We start from the raw sequence: 20,516 nt of genomic DNA on the forward strand, positions 1-20,516 counted from the left end.
TTTTTAATAAATTTTTTCAATTCTTTCTGCAAATTATTGGAAAATGATCAAGTGATTTTTTTCTCTGAAATCTCAGAATGAATTTAGCTTTGTGTAACTAGGTTTTGTTGTGTCAGAGGCTTTTTTGCACGAAGTAGTAGCAGGCTATCTTAATACCTTAAATTTATATTTTGAAATTGGTATCTGCAATATTTAGTATATTTGGACTATTTTATTCTGTGACTGCGATTGTAATAGAAAAAAAGTGTTTGTTCTTTTGCGTTCATGACAGTTCTGAGTATAGTCAGCATGAGATTAAATAAAAGATGTCTAACTGCTTCAGAATTCCTGTTTATGTGTACTCTATGAAAAGTTTTCTTGAGGGACTTTTATTTTCTGATTCTTTATCAATTTTATTTCTCCATGTATTATGTGGTGCATTACTGCTATTATTATTATTGTTTATCTCTACATCACTACTGAATGCAGTAATGCATTTTCCCTACCCTAGATTTTATTTTGTCTAGCATAAACAGCATCAAAATTTAAATATTTACGGTAGGGATCATTTTAAGAGGTATTTTTCTTTTCCTCCTAACCACTTCTAACACAAGACATTGTAAGAGAACAATATGAGAAAGTGAAGATAATATTTGTCTTTATTGGTGTTTTCATGCTGTTTTCTAGCTGATTTATATCATTATTTAATGCCAAAATGTGAGACTTGATAAAATAATAATGCAGGAGGCTGTATGCTTGCTTGGTTTTTATTGTATCAATTTGTATTGAAAATGCATAAAATATTTTAAAAATAATAATGCAAAAATTAATTAGGTCTTTTGAACACTGGGGTGTTCATCTTGACAGTCCTTGGATAACTGTGCTTTGGTTCTGGGGAGAATGCACTGTTGATATGGAAGAAATGAAGACTTGGTTGGAGGGAGATTAAAATATCAACTCTCACCTCTCACCCCCAAGTATTTTAATTTTCTTCAAGAAGCCCACAGAGGGTTTATGGGTTGTCAAAGTGCTTGTTATTAGGCAGGGATTAATCAACAAATATTTATTACAGACCATTTACTAAGTGCTTTTTTTTTTAATATAAATTTATTTATTTATTTTTTGGCTGGATTGGGTTTTTTTTGGTTGTTGCTGCATGCAAGCTTTCTTTAGTTGTGTCGAGCGGGGACTACTCTTCGTTGAGGTGCACGGGCTTCTCATGGTGGTGGCTTCTCTTGTTGCAGAGCACAGGCTCTAGGCGCGCGGGCTTTAGTAGTTGTGGCACGTGGGCTCAGTAGTTGTGGCTCGTGGGCTCTAGAGCGCAGGCTCAGTAGTTGTGGCGCACGCGCTTAGTTGCTCTGCGGCATGTGGGATCTTCCTGGACCAGGGCTCGAACCCATGTCCCCTGCATTGGCAGGTGGATTCTTAACCACTGCGCCACCAGGGGAGCCCCCTACTAAGTGCTTTTAGCTTGTATTATCCAATGTCATCCGTACACCAGCTCTGTGAAGTAGGAACTAAACCTCACGTTGAAATGACCAACCATTGACCCGACAGCCAGTTAACAGCAGAGCCTGATTCCAAATTCTGGAATGTATGTTGTTACTAGGTAGTAGGGTCTGTGCTAAGTGTTTTACGAATATACTGTACAATTCTCACACCAGTCCTCCAAGATGGTGCTATTATGTTCATTTAGAGATGATCAGATCAAAGCTTAGAGAGGTCAAGAGGCTTGCCCGACATAGCGTAGTTTGTGGTATTGGATTGGAACTGAGGCACAGCTTGTCCCAAGGCTGCATTAAAACTCCATGCTGCCTCTGTGTTCTTTGCAGTGGCTTCCAAAAGAAACCTCACCATGTATTATCCATGTTTAATTCTTCCAATCAGCAATTATTTACCAACATTCCTCAGATCAACAGTAAGAATTATTAAAGGCATGTGAGATAGCTCCTGTCCCTTCATGTGGATTAAAAAGGAAGCACATTTGGGATTTTATTACAATTTCTTTTTTTATTAAAAAATGCTAAAGAAGAAGATCTTTCAAGATCTATGTAGTAAGGTGTATTAGTGAGCATTTGTAATAGTACATTGTCTCAGCTAAGGCAGAAAGAAGCAGACTTCAGCTGTGAAAGGAGAATGCAAATTAATAATGACCACCATTTATCCTGCTCCTGCTGGGTACAGACGAGGGACAAAGGAAGGATACATGAAGAATGCAAGACAAAATCCTTGTTATTGTGGTACTTGTAATCCAACAGAGCAGACCAAATCTCCATGTGGGTTCAGTGTGTATGTTGTATACCACAAGAGGAAACCTGCTTTTATTTGGGCATTTTATATTTTCCATCTCCTTGGTGCAATCCTAATTCCATAAGTGTATTAAACATCTATAATTAGGGAATTTTAAATAACCAGAAAATATTTTTGCTCGCAGTCAAAGTAGAGTAATAGGGATCAGATTTATCCTCCCACCTGAAACCAAATAAACCAGGCAAAATATTTAAAACAACAAAGGACAATAAACCCTAAGAGGCAGGAAACAAATATGGTGAGTTCTATGATTGCTCCAGCTAACTGCATGGAGAGAGTTTCTAGGCTCCAAATCAGAAGAGAGGAACCCAGGCTGTAATGGGCAGACTCCCTGAATTGAGGAGACAGAGCTGTGAGTCTGGGGAATTCAAAGTGGCTGGAATTCACAGGACAGAGTATTTGAGAAAGAACTTCAGAGATACTTCCTTGAGTAGTCATGCATATGAAGAAACTTCCCACAACTGGGGAAAGTGCCACCTGAAAGAATTAGAGAGAAAAATGCCTGGCATATCCATAGGGCTAGGAATATGCCTGTTCCCAAAAGCCAGACCAGAAAAACATTATAATTCATGGAATATCAGTAGATTACTCAGAAGAGATTTACCTCAGTAGTGTGGAAAAATTAGCCCTGTTATAAATAGAGCTCTGATCTCATCTACCAAATAGCAAAAGCAAGACTTGAAAAGATCAGACTGTTTTCATGTGACTTAACTTCATCCCAGAACAAAGCTCAAGAATATTTAATATTTATAGGAATACAAAATATCCGGCATCCAACAAGGGAAAATTCACAATGTCTGGCATCATAAGATCACCAGGCATGCAAAGAAGCAGGAAAATATGATCATTAATGAGGAGAAAAATCAATAAATCAAAACCAATCCAGAACTCACATAAATGTTAGAATAACAGACAAGGACATTAAAATAAATTTTTATGGCTGTATTTCATGTTTAAAAAGTCAAGTTAATTGACCATATCAATTGTTGATGTGGATGTGGAGGAACAAAAATTTCATATGCTGCTGGTGAGAATGTAAGGTGGTACCACTATTTTGGAAGAGTTTGGTAGTTTCTTAAAAATTTAAACCTGCCCTTCCTTTATAATCTAGCCATTCACCTACCATATATTTACCCAAGAGAAAAGAAAGCCTATGTCTATGCAAAGACATATATAAATGTTCATAGCAGCTTTATCTGTAAGAGCAAAAACCTGGAAACAATCCAAATGTCCATCAACAGATGAATGGATAAACAAGTTGTGGTATTTCCATGTAATGGAGTATTACTCAGCAAAGAATAAGAATAAACTATATATGATACATGCAATAAAAATGGATGAACCTCAAAATAATTAAGTGGTTGCTTAGGAGTCAGGGAAGGATTATAGCAAGGCATGAGGAAATTTCTGGGGATAGCTAACTTGATTGTGGTTATGCTTTCATGGGTGCATAGATATATCAAAGCATCAATTACAAATTTTAACTATGTGCACTTTATTATATGTCAATTATACCTCCATAAAGCCATTTAAAAAACTCCAAGAAGAGAAAAAGTATAAATAAGGATAAAAAATAATAAGAAAAGAATCATTTGTAAAAAAATCAGCATTTTTAGCTGTTTAGCACTTTATAAGCTCATTTGTATTTTTATACTTGAGAATTTTGTCCCCCTCTTAGTATTACTTTTTGTTATGTTTTCCAGTTGTAAGAGTGATTTAATGACTGGCCCTGTATGAGACCCTCCAGATATGTGACATTTATCTTTTTTTAAGTTTTCTGCTTTTGGGGTTCTCATCAAGGGTGGTCATTACCCCTCTCATTTCTAAAAATTGTTCAGGCTTGGCCTAGGCCATTTCCTTTTTTTTTTTTTTTTAAGACTTGTATATTGTGAAAATCAACAAAATAAACACCAGTGAAATATTTATATTATAAGTCTCTGTTTTTTGACGCATTTTCTGATGTTTGGGTGTATGTATTATATTGGGTGTATTCAATATATACTCATTATTAAAGTCATTGATCATGTTAATTAGCAAATGGAGGTCAAGAATTCTAAATACATTCCCTTAGGGCAAAAAAAGACCAATGAGAAAGCACGTAGAAATACAGATTGGTTTGAGAATGCCTTCAAGGTATGCAGGAAAATACATATCACAGAGTTTTTAAAATTAAACCAATAAGAATAATATAAAGCAATGATTTTCGAACCTCGTTACATATTAAAATATCATATTAAAAATACCATGGCTGAGCCCCAACCTATACTGATGGACTCAGAATCTTTGGGGATGGGATCTGTGCTAGTAATTTCATGAATCTGTCCATTCAATTCTAATCATGCTGCCAGGGTTTCAAGAACCTCCAGTATAGTTGTACAGACAGATCATGGGCTTCTAAAAAGACTTCCTCTGCCACTTTCAACCTGAATGGCCCTGGGTGAGTGATGATGAAAGTCGTGCTCAACTTTGACTTTGGAGTCACCTGCAGGGTTTTTAAAACTACACGTGGTAGGTCTCTCCCCGAGAGCTTCTTGAATCAGTGGACCGAGGTGCAGCCTGGGAGGGAGCTATTAGTAAGAAGCTGCTCCGGTGATTGTAACATGCGGCCAGAATGATGATCCACAGTTCTTAGATGCGCTTCCTCATCTATGATGTGGGAATAATACTTCATATCTTGTGTGTGTGTGTGTGTGTGTGTGTGTGTGTGTGCGCGTGCGCGTGCGCACGATGCTTTCATGAAATAATATGTGTTAAGCACTTTGTATAGCTGTTCGGCTTATAGCAAAAGATTGATAAAAGGTAGTCATTATTTTTGTGTTTTCTGAAATGCCTAAACTCTAGAAAGGTGGGGTCCATGTGAGAGAAATCCACACCCATGAAGGCTCTGCCAAACCCTGGAAAAGTAGACTCTATATTTTTAAAAAGTCTAAACCCATGAAGGACTGTATGAGGGGATGTTATTTTATATAGAATAGAGCTGAGGTATAATGAGGCTTTGTCAGTTTCAGAAGCAAGCGTTATTCCCTTTGAGGAAGAAATGTGTCTTATGAGAAAAGTATTTGTTTGAAATGGCACTAATACAAGGACCCAGGGAGACTGGTGGGCTTGTACCCATTCTCACTCAGGAGCTGGTTGAAATGGGTTAGTTCATGAAAAGATCTGATTTTTTTTAAAAAAGTAAGGCTCTCTAGTGGTCAGTGAATTTGACTGTTAAATACGATGCTTTTCTATTGTGAGAGAAAAGTCACTAAAACAAAAAAACAAAGTGCCTCATAAGTGCCCAGACTTGAGCACATAAATAAGAGCTTGGGCCAGGACTGCCTGGGACTGACTCAAGTTGGCTGCTCTAAAACACTGCAGTATAAACAGTCTCATGCCGGTAGTCCTGGGCTATTACCACCATCATCACTCATGTACCTAGACCTTCACCATGACCTCACCACCCCCTTCTCTCAGCTTCTCTCTGCCTCAGCCTCTCCTATGGGCAAGATGTTATCTTTTGGAGGTATTACTTTGATACTATAATTCTCCTAAGAGCCTACATTAACTTCTAGTTCCATCAAAATAAACTTTCCATCTTGGGGTGTACAACCAGCCTCCAAATCACCCCTTACTCTAATTACCTTGTTTCCCAGGACAGTCGAATCCAGCTGGACACACCTACCTGTCATCACCTGTGTGAGCTCTTTCCTCTCGCACCTGGCATTTCTTGAGCCTTCAATTTGTTTAGTCATGGTGTCAGGCATGGTGTCATTATCCCCATGTGAATAATGAGGAACTTGGGGATCAGAGATATTAAGTAATTTGGCCAAAGGCACACAGCTAGTAAGTGGTAGAACTATGGTTTGTACCTGGTTTTGTTCCCAAAGCCCATGGTTTTTCACTGTTAGTATATCACACTCTGTAGGTTTCCCTCACCAAGAGGCATAATTTAAATTCTTTAAAGAGCTATTAATGATTTATTTTATGCCACCCTGATAAATCTTCTTGATTCCGGCCACCGTAACAAGTATAGTTGAGACACTCTCCTTTATTCGAGCTTTCTAGTTTCCCAAATATATTAATGAAAACCTGTGGAAATATTTTTCTTTTTTGGGGGGGGGGATGACTTCTGTGTTACTATCATTCCTATTAAAGTTTCATTTATTAGACTCTGTCTCAAGGAGAGGAATTGCTCCATTGTCCTCATAGAGCCTAGTAAAGATTTTGTAGCAAAAATATGTCAGCTACCTTCAGAGCAGTGTGTTGAGAGTAATATCAGGCAGAATGCAGCCAAATCAGCATATTTGGAGAGTCTATTATGTGTTCGGTGAACACACAGTGTGTAAGTGATGAATGGTCTCTGCCGTCAAGGAGCTTATAACCTAGTGGTAAAACATGTTGAAAATAACAGCAGTGATAATTTCCTGTAAATTAATTCTATATTAATTGAATTGTTAAAACTATTTAGGGTATGTAATTTACCCAAACACACACAAAACGGGGACAGATACTTTCATTTGAATTTCTCCAGTGGGAAACCAAACCACAGAGTAGATCTGTAACTTTCTTCTGGTCTTCTGGTGGGAACAGCTCAGACTCACTGCTCTCTGGCCAGCTGTGCAGTAAGGCTGATACCCCTGTGCTTGGCTGTGTCCCTTTGCAAGTGAGAGCTAGGGGGATATTGTGAAATTTTTATTCTTAGGATTGTTTAGTGAGGATTGATGGACTTCTTGGGAATTTTCCCAAGTTTAATAATTAGAAGAGAAGGACATATAAATTAGGTAAAATTTTAAAGGAACTCTTAACACCCTGCACTTTAAAGTTAGGCGACCAGCGTTTCTTTATTATGTTACCCCAGACTAACTATGCTACATGGACAAGTGTTTCAGGTTAGTCTCAAAATACGGCATCATAGAGCAGTTGAACACGTATTTACTGAGGGCCTATGATGTGCTGGGTACAGTGGTGAAAAAGACGGGCACGTTCTCTGATCTCATGGAGCTTCTATTCTAGTTGAAGGGGGTGACGAGGAGAAGATGACAGAAACTAAGTAAACCACCCAGTAAAGATGTTCTATGAAGAAAATAAAATAAGATAGTGTGATAAAGGATGTGTCTGGGACTAAAGTTGATCAGGGAAGTTCTCACTTAGAGATGTCTTTTGAGCTGAAATCTGAGGGGAGAAAGGAATTAGCCATGTGAAGATTTAGGAGGACTCTTCAGAACAGCAAGTGCTAGGGCCCTGTGGTAGGAACAAACTTAATGTGCACAAAACAAAAAGCCAGTGTGGCTGGAGCAGACTAAGTCAGAGAGAGGGAGAGTAGTAGAATAAAAGCGACGGGCTGCATCCATGGAGGAGGGACTGAGGATCTGGGCTCTTGCTCTGAGTGAAATAAAGAATAGGCATTTGGTAGAGGTGTGTTTTGCTTTGAAAGTAGTTATGTTTTGGGAGGATTACTCTGTCTCCAGCGTTGAGAATAGACTATAGAGAGTGAAGAGTAGCAACAAGGAGAACATTTAGGAAACTACTGAATAACCCAAGAGAGAGAGGTGGCTTGGATGACGTGGTAACTGTGATAAGAAGTGGTCAGAGACTGGATATGTTCACATGATATCTTGATATGAGAGAAAGAAAGAAGTCAAAAAGGACTCCAAGTTGTCTGGCCTCAATAACTGGAAGTTTGGGGGTTGCCATTAACTGAGGTGGGGAAGGCTGCGAGTTGAACAGTTTTGGGGGCAAGACCAGGGGTTCAGGTTTAGGTGTGTGAAGGATGAAGTGTGCCAGTGGAAATGTCAGTAACCATTGGATACAGAAGTCTGGAGTTTGAAGTCTATCCTAGAGATCTATACACTGGGCATTGAGAGCACATCTGGAGCATTTAAAGCTGTGGGATTGGGTGAAATCTCCCACAGAGGGTTAGGTCCTGGGGAGGGGACCGGGGGAGGGGATGCAGGACAGATGAAGAGCTGGTCCTCATGAAGCTTGCTTTCCAGAATGTGTCGAGGAAGACTCTTAGAGTTTCTGTCTTGTGACCCCGTCCTTTCCTTCAGGCTGATTTGGTTTGATTTCCTCTATTTTTCTTGGGTCTACTATCACGTGACAGTATTCACTGATTTCTGAAACTGCATGGATAGTTAACACCAGGATAAAAAAACAAAAAAATGATCTTAAGTAATGGGGACCCATCCACGAATTTGGAGGAATCACTTTACTGAAGAAGACATACATATGTACAGCGTTTAATGGAGCCGGAGTGTCTCTTCTACTATGTTGTTCATATAACATTTTGAATTAGAATCTAGGAGGAACAATGATTCTGCCATAACATGTCTTCAGCTTTAAAGTTGGTCTCTTGCCCCTTTCAATTGTGGAGTCCCTAAATCCAAATTTTGTTTAGGCTTGGAAGATGTTAGCCACACCCATGGGGAATTTTTAAATTAAGGGTTTGAATATTTCTATGCATTAAAAATTGTGCTTTCTGGGAGCTCTTTTGTTTTTAACTCTCAAATGATAGTGTAAAGACAAAGATGAATTAAAAATAAGAAGCTTAATTCTCCCTGTTGAAAATAAGGGAAAAGATTTCCCTCCCCTCTTTTTTCCTTTGAGCCTTTGCTTGAGAAAACTTGTAATTGTATGGACTTTCTCCTCTCTTTGAAATGGATATAAATCCTTTTGAAGACTAGATTAGCATTTTGTCAGCTTTATGACCTGGGAATGTCTTTCTCCAGGACTGGAGAGCCAACTCTTTGAAATGTAAACATCAAGAGAGATAGAGCCCCAATCTCCCAGTTACTGTAGGAGGGTAGAGGCTCACTTCCAGTGGGCGCTTTGCTTGAACTTGAATCATTACCTTCTGCTGGAAAGAGATGAGAAGTTGTTTTTCCTCTGGATAAATCCACTTGGCTAACACAGATGGTCACCCCAATTACCAGGTAAAGTTAGGATAGTTTATGTGTGACAATGGTCCTGTCAAGTCCTCTGACTTGAAGACTAGTTATGGCTTATCTTGAGAACATGTGTGGGAAGGGTTATATCTGCTTGGCTATATAAAAGGGTCAAATTTCCTTCTGTCTTTTCATATCTTAGCAGATAGCTTGGGATGCACATCATGTTCTGGTTTAATGTGTTCTCAATACCAGAAGTGTTTTCTTTCTCTACTACTTTCACAGAGAGGATTTCTGAGTCGGGAGAATATTTTGTTTTTAATTTTACTGCCCTGACATAAGTTTCCAGTAAATAACCAAATTCCTGACATGCTTTGGTTTTCTAAAATCTCCTTTCAAACATTCATGGGTGATCCGCTTCTGTTGGATATTCTAAATGACTTTTTGCTCTTAAGTAGAGTTGACATTTGGAAACTAGATTATCCCCACTCTTAGGGATAATTCTAATCACTGTACTCTTGTTATAATTAATATCTTGTTCTTTGAAAATGTTATACTCACATACTAAGGATAATCACTAAGGGATTTAGGGTCCTATTAAGGTTCTGTTGTTGCAGGTATTAGTTTGCTAGGGCTGCCATAACAAAGTACTGAGTGGTTTAAATAACAGAAGTTTATTTTCTCACAATTCTGCAGTCTAGAAGTCCAATATCCAGATGTCTGCAAGGTTGGTTTCTTCTGAGGCCTTCTCCTTGGCTTGCATCTGACCACCTTCTCCCTGTGTCCTCACATGGCCTTTCCTCTGGGCATGTTTGTGCCCTAATCTCCTCTTCCTGTTAGGACACCAGTCAAATTGGATTAAGCCCCACCCTAATGACTTTATTTTAAATCGTTATTACCTCTTTAAAGACTCTATCTCCAAATAGAGTCACATTCTGAGGTACTGGAGGTTAGGACTTCCACCTAAGAATTTGGGGTAGACACAGTTCAGTTCAAAACAGCGTACACATACAAGTTGCTATTCAAGTATGTGCAAAGGTAGTTTGGTCAAAGCACCTGGGAGACTAGGATGTGACAGTCAATTAAAATAACGTTTATGGGATTAGCATCCAGCATTCTACTTGTCTTAGTCACCAGAACCATTATTTCTGAATTTATACCCTATGTTTCATTTCTCTTTTTTATGTAAGAAAATGGGATTGGTTTTGAATAGCTCTCAGTTCCTTCAAAGGAGGGACAAAGTATTTTATGAAAAATATATCCCAAGTCTTCTGAAAATGTACCCCAAGTCTTTTTTTTGTAACTTCAAGTTGACATAGTCAGTTACCTCTGAAACACGGCAGAATAAAAGGTCTTTGTTGTCAGCTCCACCCTAAATCACATGCCTGCGAAGGTAGCCCCCAAATGGTACTTATGGCCCCTAATTAAAACTCAGTTCTCTTGATGATCACTATTATATGTATGGGGGAAGAGATAACAGATGTACACATTTTTTGACCTCTGCATATACTTGCATTCATTAAGAAATCAGTGCTTTCCCCCAAGCACATTTTGGTGACAGGCAGATTGACTTGCCACCAGGCCTGACCCTTGGAGGGAGGAGGAGGAGGATGAAGAAATGCTAAAAGGTAGATGTATTTTTCTCCTCAGACATTATATTTGTCTCCTTCTATGAGATTTATTTTTGGCACGCAGAAGAGCACATCCATGGGGGGACCATTTTAAAATTGCTTGTGAAGAGCCGGCATCTTTCCAAGAGGAAATGTAACCTTGTCTTCATCTGGCATATCAGATCAATGTGCCATAAAAGATCATGTTCAGTTACCTCATTTTTTTGAATTAGAATTAATGGCTCATTAGTCTTGATCATATCAATATTATAACACCACTTCCATTTGATAGGAAAAGGAGGAAGGCTGCCGGAGTGCACTTAGTCCCTTGACTCTCAGTGAATAGACCACGTGCCTGTCTCAGGGAAAGCCCAGCAAAATCACCGGAGGTAGCCCTTTTCAAACCAGCCCCATTTAGGGCAAATGTGGGCTGCTGTGTCAGAGGCTCTTGAAAGAAGATTTAAAAGGTTCTAAGGGTTCGGATCACTGGGGACTTAGATCAGTGTTTCCCCCACTTTAGGCAGCAGACCCCAGTCATGGAACCAGACACCCTCAAGCCTTTCTTTGGCCACATGTCGGACCATATGTTGGAAACTGGAAAAACAGACATTAAGACTCTTCTCTTGAACATCTCTCCCATAAGGAATTTCACCCCCCAAGGAGCATGTATTTCTGCAGAGCTCAGAGAAAGAGGCAAGTTGACTCTTTTGAAATAAAAATAAGAAACATTGCCAGACACAAGATGATATTATTTAAGATTTACCCCATTCCCAATCCCTAAAATTTGCCAAAAGAAACAGTAATCAAATGGGTTCTAAAAATAAAGCAAAGTAAAATTAAAACTACCTTTAAGAAAGGAAACACCAGACCAGGAGTCAGGAGCTCTGGCTGTATTCTTGACACTGTCATTAGCTAACTGTGTGACGTGGGTGGTGGACGTTTGTTATTTTTTGCCTGCCCAACACAGTTTTCCTTTGGAAATTGTCCTCATCCCCGCCCTACAACTGGTTGCTTTGTAAACCTATGGTACACGGGTTTGTATGTTACCTCCCTGGCCACAGTGATTCACTCAAGGATGCATACATGACCAAGCCAGGCCAATTAGGGACTTCCCTGGGATTTTGCTGGACCTATCCGGAATTATGAATTGGAAGGATAATCCAAGCTGATAGCTGCTGGTCTCTGTCTTTGTCACAGAAAGGCAACCAAGAGAAGGCAAACCTGAGAAACCCCAGGGAGAAGCAGAGCTGGCTGATACATATTTGAACCCCTGCAGTTGGTCACTCTGGGAATCCGTTTTTAAGCTGAGCAACACATCCGCTTAGTTTCAACTGCGACTTGGCCACTCAGAACCTGATTATTACACTTTGTATATTTGGATTCACCTCTCTGAGCTTCTCTTTCTCATTCGTGAAGGAACATACACAATCTAGTGGATTCCTAAGTTTCTTTCCATCTCTGAGCATTTTTCAACTCTAAATCTTTTTTTTTAATTAAAGTATAGTTGATTTACAGTGTTGTGTTAGTTTCAGGTGTACAGCAAAGTAATTCAGTTATCTATGTATTCTTCTTCATATTCTTTTCCACTATGGTTTATCACAGGATATTGAATATAGTTCCCTGTGCTATACAGTAGGATCTTGTTGTTTCTCTATTTTATACATAGTAGTGTGTATCTGTTAATACCAAACTCCCAATTTACCCCTCCCCCTCCCTCACTTTCCCCTTTGGTAGCCATAAGTTTGTTATCTATGTGAGTCTATTTCTGTTTTGGCAGAAAGTTCATTTGTATCATTTGTTTAGATTCCACATATGAGTGATATCATATGACATTTGTCCTTCTCTGTCTGACTTACTCTAAGTCTAATCTTTTGACACATTTTCCTTAATACTTTGTTGTGATGATATACATTTTCATAGACAGATGATAAGTTCTTAGAAATCTCCAAAATTTCCCTCCAATTATTTGGAACATATGAAAATTACACACGGGGTCAAATTTATCTTTATATTAACGATGAATGAGGTGTTTGATGAGAAAGTAGATAGCATAAACAGGATCAGAGAGCACCATTTAAAACCATTTTAAGAATGCAAACAGCTTTTAAAAGAGAGGGAGGCATGATGAAAATCTAGCATCTATTCATTAAAGGACATCCAAGTGTTAAATATAGCTATAGCATCTACTTGAAAGCAATAAAACAAAATATCTTTCTAAAAATGTAATTAATAATTAAGACCAGGCAATTCCACCAATTAGTTCAATTCTCTATACCCATCAACAAAATTGAGTCAAAGTTCCATTAGGCAAATGTTTTAACAAAATCTCTCTCTCTCTTTTTTTTTTTTATCCTATGGTGACATGACTTCGTGCCAGCTAAGAAATAGAATTTGAATAGGGAAGAGCACAATTTGCCTTGAGAAAAGAAATTCAAGACCTTGAGGGTGTTGGTATAGATTAACCAGTAGAATTTTTTTTTCTTTCTTTTTTTTTAAATGAAAGGACAGTGTCCTGGGTTCAGGTTTCTTTCACTGCTCCCCACCCAGATTTATTAACCTTAAGCAGGAAGAAGACTGAATTAAGAAGGAATTAATAATAAATATTCTTTCTGTTCTTACCCCTTCAAGAAGCTCACAAAATTTTACTAATTTTTTAAACGGAATCCAGTGTGAATGGAAATGTCCCTTTGACAGCTCCGAAAATATGACATCTTTCCGCAGAACTGGCTCAAAGTTATCATAGCACCTAGCATTTGTAGCAGTTGAAAGCAATTAATTAGCACACTTAGCATCCTTTCGTGATGTTCGAGTGATTTTAAACGGAGGATGCGGACGATCAAAGTGGGGGAAACACGGACTTTTATAAACAGTTTGAGTTTTAGACCTCACAACTTTCAATAGGCTGTTGGAGAGTCATCTCTGCTTCTCCACCTGGACCAGCTTTCTTCGGGAGGGACCTCATCCTTTATTCTCTTCATTATCCCCTGGGATGCTTGCTTTCCCATACAGCATGTTGGTGACTCACTCATGGTGCCCTAAGAGTGCTTTGGCTGAGGTTTTGGAAGAATGGCCTTGCTTTAGTTGAGGGGTCTCTAATGGATTGTCAAGAGCCAGAGGGTAAAACAGAATCTACTTTCTAAAGCAAGAGTGACTTAGGAAATCCCTGATGGGGAGGTTCCTCTCTGACTATTTTGGAAAGTGTTTTCCAGTGCTAATTTCTAAGAGTAGATTCTGCGGTTTGAGTGCCTCTGCCGAAGACATCACAGACACGGCATCTGATGGAGTGAGTGGTTACTTGTGCGTTATCCACTTTGTGCAGCTCTGAGCAAGCAGACACAAAGGAAAGTGACCAACTTCAATTCCCAGCCACATATCTGACAGGCTTCCTCTTCATAAGCAGAGGATGAATTCATCCAACTAGCATCTGGGAATTCCCTGTGGGGTATGTAGCCTGTTGTTGGTCAGTAGTGCTCAAAATCCAGTGTGCATAAGAATCACCTGGGACCTTATTAAATTACCAATTTCTAGGCCCCATCCCCAGAAATACTGATTCAGCAAATCTGGAGCAGTGTTTAAGATTTAGATTCTGACTCGAGGGGTTCATAAATACTCCTGGTTCCCTAACACCATTGTTGTAAGTGCTGTGTGGACAATTAAATTCCTTGCTGAAAATCACTTGGTCACAATGGCCAGATGAGGTCCAGTGGCCCACACAAGTGATATGGATGATGGCAAAACCCTATGGAAAACCAGACAGAATGGTACTGTCCAGGGATACATAGCCATGGGAATTTTAGAGTATTGTGGGCTAGATTTGGACTGGAAGAAGTCTCTTGAAGGATTTTTAAAAGTAACCTGGACTTTAACAAAAATCAAATCTGATACAGCCATCCATTTTTTTTTTATATGAGGCAAATGAGATGCAGAGAGGTTAAAGGACTGGGCTATATAGTCACTCAGCTAAGAGTTGAATTGTGAAGATTGGAAGCAGAGACTTCTAACTCTGTCTATAAGCAGCCTTGGGAGAGTCTGTGCTGGATGCAATGGAAGTGGGTACACAGACCAGCATCCTATTAAAAATAGCATTGGGCACATCAACAAATGAATAGATAAAGAAGATTACATATATATATATTTATATATATATTATATATATAAATGGAATATTCCTCTACTCGGCCATAAAAAAGAATGAAATAATGCCATTTGCAGCAACATGGATGGACCTAGATATTATCATACTAAGTGAAGTAAGTCCGACAGAGAAAGACAAATATCATATGATATCACTTCTATGTGGAACCTAAAAAATGATACAAATGAACTTATTTACAAAACAGAAACAGACTCACCGACATAGAAAACAAACTTATGGTTACCAAAGGGGAAAGGGGAGGAGGGATAAATTAGGAGGTTGGGATTAACAGATACATACTACTATATATAAAATAGACAACAAGGTCCTATGTATAACACAGGGATCTATATTCAGTATCTTGTAATAACCTACAATGGAAAATAATCTGAAAAAAAAAAAAAACAAGAAAGAGAAGTAAAGTTACAAGAAGAGTGTTACCGAACTGAACTTGGGTCCACTCGTTCAAGCTACAGCAAAGCCAATCTACTGACACCAGGTTGTGGTGAAGGAAAGTATAGTGTTTATCACAGGGTGCAAAGCAAGGAGAACAGACAGCTCAGGCTCAAAAGACCCAAACTCCCCAATGGCTGTTAGAGAAGGGTTTTTCAAGATAGTGAGAGAGAGAGGGTTGGGAGTGTGTGACCAGCTTGTGCACAATTCTCTGATTGGTTGATGATGAGGTAACAGGGCGCTGTTTTGGGAATCTCAATCATCAACCTTCTGGTTCCAACCTGTCTGGAGTCTCCATGCTTGTGGGCAGCATGCAGTTAACTTCCTCTGCTTGGTGGAGGTTTCAGTATCTGCAAAACAACTCAAGGATATGGCTCAGGTTAGTATCTATAGCCCTTGAGGAGGAGCCAAAACTCCTTGACTTTGTTTTATGGCTAAAGTATTATTATTTTATCTTGATTACTTTCCTTTGTTTCTGTGTTTTCTCACTTCTCTGATTAAATTTGTTCTTTGGAACTTGGGGGAAGGCTTAGGAAGCTAAAACTTTTTTACAAACAAGAGGTGGGGAACATGGGGATATCTGCCCCTGGGAAGGCCCCACAGCATTCTTCTCGGTTTCAAGAAGAAAGAAAAGAGGCTGATGATGATGATAATTCAATGTGTTTTTTTAATTTACCAAACATTTTTGCAGATTTTCCTTCTTGTTCCTTGTGAACTCTTTTTTTTTTAATGTAAATTTATTTATTTATTTATATTTATTTTTTGGCTGTGTTGGGTCTTTGTTTCTGTGCGAGGGCTTTCTCTAGTTGCGGCGAGCAGGGGCCACTCTTCATCGTGGTGCGCGGGCCTCTCACTGTCGCGGTCTCTCTTGTTGTGGAGCACAGGCTCCAGAAGCACAGGCTCAGTGGTTGTGGCTCAAGGGCTTAGTCGCTCCGCGGCATGTGGGATCTTCCCAGACCAGGGCTGGAACCCGTGTCCCCTGCACTGGCAGGCAGACTCTTAACCACTGAGCCACCAGGGAAGCCCTTGTGAACTCTTTAAGGCAGGTATCATTACCCCTGGTTCCTAGGCAAGCATCCAGAGGTGTGGAAAATGTGATTTACTCAAAGTCCCAGAGCTAAATCCTCTAATCCTCCCACCATCTCTTCCTCCTAACCCCCTTCCCTATCTTCCTCTTCCCCATCAGTTCCTCTGATGAACCTCTCTTAAAATAAAATTCTTTTGGAAAATTTCCAGTTTCCTTTTTTCTTCTTTGAGCATGTACTGTGCCTTCCAATTGCAAAACTCATCTTTGACTCGTGTTGGAGACAAAAGCCCTAAACCAGATTATATGCACACACTCTCTCTCCCACTCTTGCTTTCTGATCAGTGTCTTCTGGGCCTGATTTACAATTCTAGTAGATTTACTGGGTGAAAAACCTGGAAATCTCATAAACTGCACCCCTTGTCAGATGCTAAGAGCTCTCTCAGCCAACCAAAATGCAGGTGACTGTGTTCTGGTCTGATCTGGGTAGTTGGACATGAAATCAAAATATGTGAAGGCTGGAAGAAAGGAAAGGTTCCTTAGTATTAGTTACAAGTTTTTCTGCAAGCAAAAGACCCAAGAAAAGAAACTGTGTTCTGAGTGGAGTTTGTTTTAAGTACCTGATTCCTGCTGTGAACAGTGATATATGATTGTTTTATAAATTAGCCACATTTGAATTCTAAATCACTATAGGTGCAGCACAACCTTTGATATAAGACTAAGCTTATTTTTCAGCAAACAAAATAATTGCTCAACATTGGTGGGTTGGTGGGAGGGGGAGGGGAGAGTCTATTTTTGAAGCACTATACTTGCTGCCCAGATAATATTCCAAATACCTGACAGGACAAAATAATGGTATTGATAAGATGAATAAATCTGATCCTGGCTATTATATGTCAAATTGGTAGAAGACAAATTTTCATGCAAGAATGCAGAAAAGTAATAAACCTGCTTATGGAACAAATTTAATGGTTTCTAAGCCTATATATTTCTAATAATTGTTTATACTTTTAATTTAATACTATTATTCCTAGCAGGAAGCTTGTTTCAAGTTGTGGAGAGATTGGAATAAAACAGAAGAATAAGAATTCCCCAGAAGGCAGTTTCCGAGGGATTTCAACACGGTTAGATACAATTCTATCATAGTCACTTCTTTGTCTCAAAGATTTTCTTGTAAAACAATTCTGAGTAGACTTTGATAGCTCTCCCCAATTCTCCCTTGGATATGGGAGGTGAAAAGGGAGGAGGGCTAGGTCTTAGAGAATTTTTCTATAATTATTTTTTTGGTTTATCGCTAAAGGCATCTCCACAATTTATATTCTTACATTTTAGCTCTAATTTAAGTTAAAACGTCAAACCTCAACCTGATGGTATTTTCAAAAATCAGATGAGTCTTTGAGAGCAGTCAGTAGAGCGTTTCTAGAATAGTTAAATGAGGCATTAAGCATTCACGATAATCACTGCTGGCTGTTCTTTGATTCCTGAGAAATTAACACAGCCTTGTCTAGCTGTCTTATCACACCCTCCACTTCGCTATCCCCTCTCCAGGCCCTCAGACTGAAAGTCCAGAGTTACGCTTTACCAAGCAAGTTTGAAATCTGTTGGCAAGCCAACCTGGAACCCTCCTGCTGCCATTGCTGAGGTTCTGCCTCTTCTGGGGATACATAAAACCCTCTGTCTCCAGGTTTGCCAAGTCAGCACTTCCCAGGAGCACTTAGAAAGGGCAGCATCCCCTACCTCTCCATCAACAACAATAGAAAGCCCTAACTACTGGCAATGGCATAATGGGGAGCAAGGGGGGACTTGAGAAAGGGTCTCAGGAAATACTTTCCCAGAGCGAGTCAATATGAATGGGAGGTTGCCTTCCAGAGCAAGCGTAAAGCCGTGTCACTGGGACTCTGCCCACTTGTGCTATTAATACCCCGGCTGCTCTCGCATTCTGCACGTTGATCAGGCCCGTCTGGTGCATCAGGCTCGTGGTGGAGCCGACTTAGACAGGGTGTCTGCAAGACGCAGCACTCCAAGATGTTCCTCAGGAAACAGCCCCGCGCTGACAGGGAGAGAGGAATGATGGTCTCCTCCTCAAGTCTCTGTTTCTATTATAAATTAGCTGCCTACTTTTAAAATGAGCGAAGCATAAATAATTTAAAACAAATCAAAGGCCGTTATTACCACCATATCCAGGATCTTGAAGATAACTCGTCTACCCGGCACATTTATGGATGCTTGCTCTGCCTTGCGGTCCTCTGTTTCTCCCACAATGATGTGATAACGAAGAAAAACAAAAACAAAACAAAACAAAGGGGGAAGAAACAACTCAGTATGGTATTCAGTCTCATGTCAAGTGCAAGTCCCAGGCCCCAGGGGAGCCAAGAGTTCATTCCTGAGACAGTCCGCTCCCGAAGTCTAACGTAAGTCTGTCTCCCTCTTCCTCACCAAAGGGATGGATGGCTTTAAAACCAGAGTGGAAGATCCCAGAGTGGTGACAAAGCCACCAGGGATGTTCTGGGAAGCATTTAAAAGCAAATAATCATTGACCCAGCTCTTCCCATCGAACTTTTTACTGCTTCTAGCTCTGGTAAAGTTGCAACTTCTTCTACCTCCTTTCCACTTTTTTTTTTTTTTTTTTTTTGGTAATGACCAAGGCCTGATAAAAAAATGAATTAGGGTAGGTAATTTGAGAGCTTTGATTCAGGCAAAATACTCTAAGTTAGTTCCCAAACCTGGCTGCACAGTGTATCACTTGGGGCCCTTATTAAAAATGCAGGTTTCCTGGATTCACACTGGGAGATTCTGCCTCAGGAAATCTGGGGTGGGGCTCAGAATAGTGCCTTGGGAATCGTTGCTGAAGAAGCAATAAAATATAAGATTGGTAATTAGCACTTGTACTTTAGCTACTTACCCTGAAATAAGCTAGATTGAACAGGACTAGAGCCTGTAGTTAACCAGTATCTGAAAGTTATCCCAGTAGTGGTTAAGATTTATGGTCAGTTTCGTGAATTGTGGTTATATTTTTATTTCTTTATAAAAAGTTCTAAAGAGTATAGAGAATGGCATTGTATTTATTTACCAAAAGACAGTTGATTTGACAGTTGTATTACCAGAACAAGGGTCTCCCCACAATTCCCTGCTGGCAGTTTTCTATAATAAATGTGTCTGAAGAATCTTATCTTCTCAGCCAAGGTGAAATCACAACCAACATGGAAAGCAAAACAGGCAACATTCTTCTAGAATAGCAGTTCTCAAGCTTTTAAAGGATCCCTTTACATTCTCAAAAATTATTGAGGACCCCAAAGGGTTTTTGGGGGGAATGGGTTATATCGATTGATATTAACCATATTAGCAATTAAAACTGAGAATTTTTATAGTATTTTAATTTATTTAAGGATAACATGATAAAAATAACATCATAAATCCATCATATGTTAGCATAAACAATATTTTTTGGAAAAATAATTATATTTTCCAAAACAACAGCAACAAAAATCTGTGAAGAGTAGTGTTGTTTTGTATTTTTGCATTTTTTAAAAGTGTCTGGCTTTATAAATGATAGTTGAATTTTCATATCTGCTTCTACATTCAATGGGTTGCATTATGTCCTTTTGATTGAAGCATATAAAGGAGAAAACAACTTCAGACAGATACATAATTGGAAAAGGGAGTCCCCTGTAAGTTCCAGGGAAGTGTCTCAGGGACCTGGGCTCCTCAGACCATACTTTGAGAACTACTCTTCTAGAATGACTGCAACAGTCTCACAGCAATGATGATCTGGCAACATCAGCTGAAGGCACTCAGCCTTGAGGTCTGTGGGGCTGGATCAAGTCACGAGGGTTTCGCAGCTAAGGACAAAGCACGTCTAGGGAGTCCAGGTTGGCCGGGAGGAAACTATCAGTAATGAAGTGGTGTGGGCCCTAGAGTGAGGTGTGATGGGGGACATTGGAGGGGCGTCTCTGGGGTGGAGATGGGGTGGGGAGTGTCCAGTGCAGGCATCTAAGAGAGTTGCTGCACAACGTTTCTGCTGCTTTATAATCTGAGGGCAGCTCAGGCCACTGCTGTAGGCATTAAAAAAAAATCTGTTTAGTCTTTCTAGGGCATTCAGTTGACTCAGTAAAACTTGCTCACCATTTCTGAGGTGCCTT

Source organism: Balaenoptera ricei, chromosome 18, assembly GCF_028023285.1.
Source record: "Balaenoptera ricei isolate mBalRic1 chromosome 18, mBalRic1.hap2, whole genome shotgun sequence".
In the NCBI taxonomy this organism is placed as follows: Eukaryota; Metazoa; Chordata; class Mammalia; order Artiodactyla; family Balaenopteridae; genus Balaenoptera; species Balaenoptera ricei.